Here is an 8961-nt window from a genome sequence, read left to right as displayed (position 1 = left end):
ATGATTGACAGCTGGTACAGCGAATAATAAAGATTTGAGGTCAAGTATGACGCAAATCAGGAAGAGGAGAAACACATCTCGCTCTGTGCGCTGTTTGAGCTCTAAAGATCGCATAATTCAGTGGAAAATTAACAGAATTTTTATTCTGTATGATCAAAATATTGTACAAACATGTGATAATTAATCATTTTTCTCCAAATATGCGCACTATTGGACTAATAACCCTGGCGGATGCTGTTTATTATAATGTATTTGACCACAAATAAACCGGAGGAGACGAGAATGAATGTTTTGTGAGTGATAATTTCTATTCAAAATAACGATCGTTACAGATGAAATATTTTGCACTCCTAGCATAAATTAAGAAATTAATGTCACTGCAAACCACTTAAATCATAAACAGTGGTCAAATATCGAAGCTGGAGTCTTAAACCTTCCTTATGATGCTGAGTTTGTCCAGATCAAGTAAGAGTGTGATGTTTTAAAGAGTAATGAATTTGAACAACGTTAAGTTGGGATCACCAGTGGCCCTATGACGGGCAAGGGGTTAAACACTAACAGATCTCCACCTATATTAATATTGAGCAAAACACATTAAATAACACTTCATTTTAACATTTACTCTCCTTTAACAGTCAGAAGCAAAGCATGCTGTGAACAACAAATCTATTGTAGCCTAACTCATAACGTGTGTGTGTGTGTGTGTGTGTGTGTATATATGGTGTTCTGCCTTTGTTCTGCTTACTGTTAAGACAATACATTATTTTCTCGAAAAAACAACAGAATTGATTCAAGATACTTATCCACATGATAAAGGAGGTCTTGAATGTGCCAAAAATATAAATAACTAATTTTCGACCAAAAACGAAGTTACGGTCTTTTGCCTTTGCACGGCAGTGTGTGCCTCTGACGTGAGTTCACGTTGTGTAACAGCGCAACGCAACGTCAGAACATAGGCTCACTATTGGCCGACGCTGGTCATGTGTGTGATGCTGGCCAATAGTTAGCCTACGTTCTGACGTTGAGCTGTTACACTACATGAACTCACGTCAGAGGCCCACACAGAACAACATGAATAGTTGAATAAAGTCATTATTTTTGTTGTTTTTTGCACACAAAAAAGTATTCTCGTCGCTTGATAAATGTATGGTTGAGCCACTGTTGTCACTTGGACTATTTTAAACATTGTCTTTACTAACTTTCTGGGCTGGCAAGTTTCAATGACATGGAAGCCTATGAAGGAGTGAGCCAGCTCTCAGATTTCATCAAAAATATCTTAATCTGTGTTCCTAAGATGAACGAAAGTCTTACGGGGTTGGAACAACATGAGGGTGAGTAATTACTGACACAATTTTCATTTTTGGGTGAACTAACCCTTTAAGGAGACTGCTCTCTCTCAGCCTGCCCTAACGCATGACCAGAGGACCGTGATCCAGTGACGTAATACTCACGACGGCACATACAGAGATAATAGAGGAGCTTCTTTAGTGGCTATAACAGCAACAGCTGGAGCTCCGACCTGGGGCCGGTTTCACAAAGCTATTTTAGACTGGTCTATAGTGTTAGACAAGTCTAAAATCTGCTCATAGACTAGTCTAATACAAGTTAGACCCTTTCACAAAAATAAAGACTGACTTAATTTAGACCAAAAAATAAGACACCTTACTCCCAGGCTAACTTAGGTCTAAGACTCTATGTTACCTTGGCAACCAGCAGTAACAATCAGTTACATTACAGACAGCCAAAAAAAAAAGGGAAAATGGCTCATAATTTGTGGTTTGCTGACGACGTTATGAAGAGAGCTATGAGAAGGGAAAGGGTTTTTAGGGACCGCAGTAACTGGAAATATATAATAATGAGGACTTCATCGGTCGGTTCGTTTGCCCAAGGAAGCTATACTGAGTCTGACAGATGAATTAGCTGAAGTACTGAGCCCTGCCACTTCAAGAAGCCACAGCATCCCAGCAGTGCTACAGGTTTGCACTGCGTTGAGATTTTATGCAACAAGAACTTTTCTGAATGCTGTTGGTGACACAGTGGGTCTCAGCAAAGCGTCTGTGTCACGGGTGTATACAGGGTATCAAGAGCACTTTCAAATAAGCTCCCTCAGTTTCCAAACCAACTGGCTGAGCTGAACAAAGTCAGAAGAGGGTTCTTCAGCATAGCAAGATTTCCCAATGTTGTTGGAGCAATTGATGGGACACATGTCAGAATCCAGGCTCCAAGAGCTCATGAACATTTGTTTGTGAATAGAAAAGGATATCACAGCCTAAACATTCAGGCTGTTTGTGATTCTGATCTCCGGTTCCTCAACTGTGTGGCCCGCTGGCCTGGATCAATTCATGACTCTCAAATTCTTCAAAATTCTCAACTTTGTCTTGCATTTGAGCAAGGCATTATCGATGGAGTCCTGTTGGGGGACTCTGGCTACCCTCTAAAACCTTGGCTTCTTACTCCCTTCCTGAATCCTACTACACCTACACAGAGAAACTACAACACAGCACACTGTTCAACTCGTAACACTGTAGAGCGGGCATTTGGTGTACTGAAGAGGCGTTTCCACTGTCTACATGGGGAACTGTGAATGGCACCTGACAGAGTGTGTAACATCATCTGTGCGACTGCTGTGCTGCATAACATAGCGGGGTAGGCCTACCTGAAAACAAACAATTTAAATGGCTAGCCATTTTCAATAGGCCTAATTGAGTTACTATTTACCACATGCTACAACTATAATCAAAATTGTTTACTTCATTAATCATTAGGGATCTCCGGCTACCTGACCCTGAAGGAGAGGATATCAGAGATGACAATCACAATGAACTGGAGGACAGAGAAGATTTAGAGGAACTGGTCGATATGTGCGTCAGATGTATGTTGACAGGATTTTCAATGTCTGAAACAACAACAAAAATCACATTAAAGTGGGCCACATGTTGCCTGTCTTTACCTATTAGGCTTAAATGAGTAGCAAACAACTCAATAAATACATACATTTATTTTTTTACGTTTTCTCAAGTGACATACTGTTCAATCAATAAATTACTGTAACAAATTACACAGCACTTAAGTCTCTTTCATTCATATCAAAATCCTCAAGGTTATTAAAAGTACAACATATTTAAACAAACTGTAAACCAATGTAAAACTAATAAGGCAGTGAGGTATTTTAGGCATATTAGACGTAGGCCTACTCAACATATTCACTTTTGAAACTGCTTTAAAAAACACAGAAAATAATTAGCCTAAAATACCTCATTGCCTTACTGGAAGTACTCAAGATATTCACAACTCCAGCGACTGTTTGTGCAACTCTAATTTTAATTTATCTCTCTGAAGCTGTAAAACTTCAATCTCGAGCAGCAATTTCCTCTCTTCCAGTTCAAGATTTCTGTATTGTTTGTCTAGCACCATTGACATAGTTGTTCCTCTCGACACTGATGGGCAAACCATGGGACCAGCATCTGATGTTGATGCTGATGATGACGCTGACTCTTCATCTCCCGTCCCCTCCCGTCTCTCACCCGGCTCATCCACTGCCTCGCTTCGGTCCCAAGTCAAAGACAGGGTCACTAAAAATAAGTACAGACATAACATTACCTTACTTGCTTCATGAATCTGATTCCTACATTATATATATTGCAGACCTAGAACATAGGTCCCTTGTATGATAGGCTGAGTGATTACATTGTTCACGTTTATTTGCTGGCTAGCAAGCTTACCGGTTAACATTAGCATACATCAACTTGACTTCATTAGCATCAAATTGACGGCAATGAAGCAAAAGTAAAAAACAAACTGATTTCTTTAAAACAATCACCCGCTGTTGTATTCTCCTCTTGACTGTCTGGCTCTTCCTCTGGACAAGCCGGGGTGCTGCTGTCAGTGGCTGGGGGAACTCCGCCGGTAACGTCGATGTTGACGCCACACACTCCACTTTCCTGTCCTCCGCTTATCCCCCAGAACATAGGCGACTGTCCACCATATATGTTCATCACCATTTCAGTGGTGTCTTTAAGTTTCTCCTGGGGTCCTCCTCCCGTTTTTGGATATTTCCTCTTAAATATGTCTTTTTTGGCATCTTGTACCATGTTTTTGTATCTTTTCTGTACGTCTTTAACGCTCCGCTCAACGGTCGGATTAACGCTGTTAACTGTCGTAGCAATCTTTTTCCAAATTAAACATTTCTTCTTGTTACTACATTCTCCGCTAAATGTCCCAAGTAAAATGTCCTTGTAACTGTTACACTCCTCCAACAAACACATATTTTCCGCTGGGATAAACTGCACTGAGCGGTTGAATGCGCTTACTCGATCTGCCATGTTTTTTGTTTTGAAAAGTGTCTTATTTTACCCAGAAGGCATTGCAGTGTAGTCCTACTTAAGATAGTCAGAGTCTTAATTGCTTTGGGTCTGATTTAGATGTCTATCTGAAGTCTGACTATCTACTATATTTAAGCCATAGTCAAAGTCTATCTTTGTGAAACCGGCCTCTGGCTATGTCACACTGTGGTACCGCACAGACACACATCGAGACCAACTGCACTCCACACGCAACAACACACTCAAGCGGCAACATTCTGATCTGAAAAATGAAGCCTACCCGGAAGTGCGAAAAACTGCAATACATCGAAAATCCGCTAGGGGAAGGTCCCAAAAGGGAGCAAATGTCCATAGCCCCCATGTTAAAATGTCCGTTTTCACAGCATAAATTCATGTCTTTACAGGTTGGTCCCCTGGACTTTTATTGTATTTTTCGATAGCTTCCGAGTGCCTGACAACCATGAGGGCTGTGAATTTTTTTCTAACTTGTTAGTTTAGATCGTATTTAGATATAAAATGTATGACAAATAAGGGCGTGGTTAACTTTGATTGACAGCTTGATTGACAGCTGACAAGGCAGCGCCACGGAGAATGACAACATAAGAAGCGCCATTTTTTAACACAGTTGAAAGATAATACTACTGTTTCTGTATCATGAAATGTAGTTTTAAGAGTTTTTCAGGCGAGAATGTAGTTGTTTAAAGCTCAAATCTGTGGTTTATTTATAAAGATTTATGAAAATTGTATCCAGTTGTGAGATCCAGCGATGACCGGGCACTCGGCGTTCATGTACCCCGCCTGGAACAGCCTTTCCTCGGCTAGACGTTCTGTGGTTTGCCGCTGATTCTGGCGTCTCTGTAGTGGTAAACATGAGATTTAATTCGTCTTGTCAGGGCCGGTGCTAGCCATTTGGGTGCCCTAGGCACAAATGCTTGGTGGTACCCCCCCCTCCCCCTCCCCCCTCGCGACACGAATGGACCAATTCTACAAATAAATAAATCTCCAGTTAACTGGCAGAGCATTCATTTCGTTCGTTTTTTAAATAAGATACTAGCGCTGAAATGTGTTTTTTTTAAATCAAGTGCTCGTTGCCGCCGCGATCAGTGGCACTATGGATACAGAGTTTTCTCGCGTGGCTCGCGCACACACCGCACTGTTTTCACTCGACGCGCGCTTCAATCGCAACGCAACGGATTGAAGCGCGCGTCGAGTGAAAACAACTTGCGAATACTCTCTATTCATTCTGTTGAAATCACAAAACATAATGCAAACGTTTGCTTGTCCCTGCTACAACCACTGATGAACATAATCGTTTTGATGAGAGAAAAAAAACTATACGAGAAAAAAAAAACCCATACAAGATCGGACTCGAACCCACACCCTCTGACCACACCCTCTGACACGGCTGGCGAAAGCTCTACCACTGGACCATTGAGATACACATTAACGTAGTTGGCGGATCTATATATTGGGACTGACAACATGTATTAGGCTACATCTCATTAAACGTCAAATTAAACCCCATGTAACCTACTATTTAAATCGATTGCTGGACATCGTAATGTTATTTGCGTCCATCGTCATTGAATTTTGAAATCAGATAGAGCCGGCCAGAGCGCTGCATAATAAGTAGCCATGCCGGCTTATTCAGTGGAAATACACACCGACAATGACACGCCCCTACTGCGTGCTAGAATCTCCGAAAAACAAGCCGATTTCAAAATCAAAATGTACGCTTTTAAATATACCAATACTGCTATCTCAAACACAGTAAAAACCCCAGTGTTAAATCAACACTGCTCAGAGCACATATGGTCCCACTCTACAGAGTGTTAAAATTAACACTGAAGCAGTGTTGAAGTTAATGAGGTAATTAAGTTAACACTGAAGCAGTGTTGAAGTTAATGAGATAATTAAGTGATTAATTAAGTGATGATTGGCCATTAGTGGTGACACCTGATGATAACAAGCAGACTCACTGAAGGAAAGAGAAACAAGAACAGAAAAAAGAGAAACACAATAACTACTGACTTCGAGCCTTTATTGCACTTATTATTTTACCAGTTTGACTTTATTTCTGTCATACATCTACACACGGTCTTATTTAGATTTAACAGAAGTTTAGATGGTAATGTTTTATGGAATGTTTCATTTCATGTCACCATTATGGTGGCCAGTGGTTGCTTTAGTTGGGCTCTTGACCCTTTCTTTTTTAACATTAGTATTTTTCTGGCTGCTCCAACTCTGTGTTTATAGAGCATATGTGTTGTGGCAAGAAAAACTATGACTTTGGCTGTGTTTCCTGAAAGCATTGCAAGCCTAATTTGATCGTACAGACCATTTGTTGCAGTTGGTCTGTTATTAAGTTAGGCTTAAGATGCTTTTGGAAATGCAGCCCTGGTTATGATTTGATGATGAAATTACTAGTGACCTGATTCAATGATGTCACCCATCATTATAAACTGATTATCCACATGTTTTATTAATTTTTCACAACAGTAGTTACTTCCAGCAATGTTTTAATGATCTGCAAGTTTTAAAATCACACAAAGACATCAAGAATCTACATATGAATCTCAACAATGGTGACAATCAAACAAATGCTTCATGTTGCAGTGCATGATGGGAGCCACCAATCAGAACGCATCAATGGCTGACATCATGCATTGCAGCATGAATAAATTATGCAGCTGAATTGTCCTGTAATTTTCATTGTTTTTTTCTGTTGGCTTTTATTTTGCTATTGTTTTGTTCTGACTTTAGTAGCTTGTTTTGTGATGTTCAGAGTTGATCTGTTTGTCACTAGTTTGTTTATTGTCACCATTGTTGAGATGCATATGCTGATTCTTGATGTCTGTGCGTTTAAACACAATAACTGTTTTGCACAAAGTATTTTCAAAATTTTTCCTTCAAACTGTAGAATCTCAGGACTAGAATCACCAATACTAAAACGAGACATCAAGCATATAGTCAAATATTTAGACTCTGAATTACATCAGTGAATCAGGTCACTACATGATGATAATGCTTTAATCATCAAAACATATTCTGAGTAGATCATGTTTTCTCTTATAGTAACAAATGTGCTTTATAAACACAATGATGGAACAGTCAGAGAAAAACTAATATTAACAAAATGAAAAGAGTCAAGAGCCCAACTAAAGCAAACACTGACCACCAAAATGGTAACTTGAAAAGAAAAATTCCATAAAACATTACCGTCTAAACTTCTGTTGAATCTCAAGAACTTTTGTCGATGTATGACAGAAATAAAGTCAAACTGGTAATAATAAGTGCAACAATGTGTAATGACTCAAAGTCAGTTGTAGTTCTTGTGTTTCTCTTTTTTCTGTTATTGTTTTTTATCTTTCCATCAATGATTCTGCTTATTAACATCAGGTGTCACCACTAATGGCCAATCATCACTCAATTGATCACTTAATTGTCTCATTAACTTTAACACTGCTTCAGTGTTACTTTAACACCATGTAGAGTGGGACCATATGTGCTCTGAGCAGTGTTGATTTAACACTGGGGAATTTACTGTGAACATGCAGAGGCTTCTTCGTGATCTCAACTAACAGATTCTGCAAAAAAACGAAAATCACCAAAAAAAAAAAAAAAAAAAAAAAAAACGCTTCTTTTTTTTTCACGGCCCAGATTTTTTGGTGCCCCCCCAAGCACTTGGTGCCCTACGCGCAGCGCGTGATGTGCGTGTGCGGAGCGCCGGCCCTGCGTCTTGTGTATATCTAACGAGCGATTTTTGGTCTCGTAAATCTATAATTTGTTTCCTGGGCAATCGTTTTGGCTGAGGGGAAGTTTCATAACTTTATAAGCTATTTAACTTTACCGTTGTATGGTTAGACTAGATCGAGCGCTGACTTTGTATGTTTGACTGAATTGTTTGCTTTATTTGTATAGCTTCTTAGGATTAGGATTTTCCCAAGATTTTCCAAGATGGCGCCGCCCATACCCCCCATAAACGGCTTCAAACCCGTTCTTCAGGTCTATGGGTGACGTCACAGACGCTTTGTCCATATTTTTTACAGTCTATGGTCACACTCCATAGTACGAAGCCAGAAAGGTTTCAACCATGACGGACCCCAAGAGGAATAAACAACAGGCTTATACTGTAGTGAAGCAATAGCTCATTTAATTTACTGATTGTGATGTTTTACACATATCTCAAACATCACTACACTGGTTTGTCTGGAACTCGGGGGCAAATTCCATATTTTCCTCCTTGAAGGGCACTTCGGGAAGGAAACATTTGCAGTGTTTTTTCAAACGAAAGTGAACAACTGGATCCCTTCACAACGGGCCTGTAATTTTATCATTTATGGTCATGTGACCCAGCGAATACTCTTAATTCGCCAGATGGCGGGAGAGTTCGAGTTAACTAACAAACAGAGCAACTCAAGTTGTTTTGTTTTGTTCTAGATATAATTTACACATTTTGTCATGTTATGTCTAAATAAGTTTCATAGGTAAGAAATGTGTTAGTAATGTGCAGGGTCCAAAGACGACACGACACATTTTAAAGTTGAGAGCAGAGAAATACACTCAACGTTTGGAAATGGGCTACGTGCAGAAGTTGGCATATCAGTTTCCGGTTTACGACTGTCTTCATCGGTATCCG

General features: G+C 39.8%; 1 pseudogene across 1 annotated transcript; it reads left to right on the top strand.

Annotated features, from left to right (window-relative positions):
• Window positions 1–2650, top strand: LOC308687914 (putative nuclease HARBI1; annotated as a pseudogene). The gene is made up of 2 exons: window positions 1–14; window positions 2077–2650. The product of its transcript is annotated as a putative nuclease HARBI1 (transcript).
• Window positions 2651–8961: the final 6311 nt, after the last annotated feature.

The sequence above is a fragment of the Scardinius erythrophthalmus genome, assembly GCF_964197995.2.
Source record: "Scardinius erythrophthalmus genome assembly, chromosome: 3".
NCBI classification, from domain to species: Eukaryota; Metazoa; Chordata; class Actinopteri; order Cypriniformes; family Leuciscidae; genus Scardinius; species Scardinius erythrophthalmus.
Note: the sequence above shows the minus strand (reverse complement) of the source record. Positions and strands in the feature narration are given on the sequence as shown.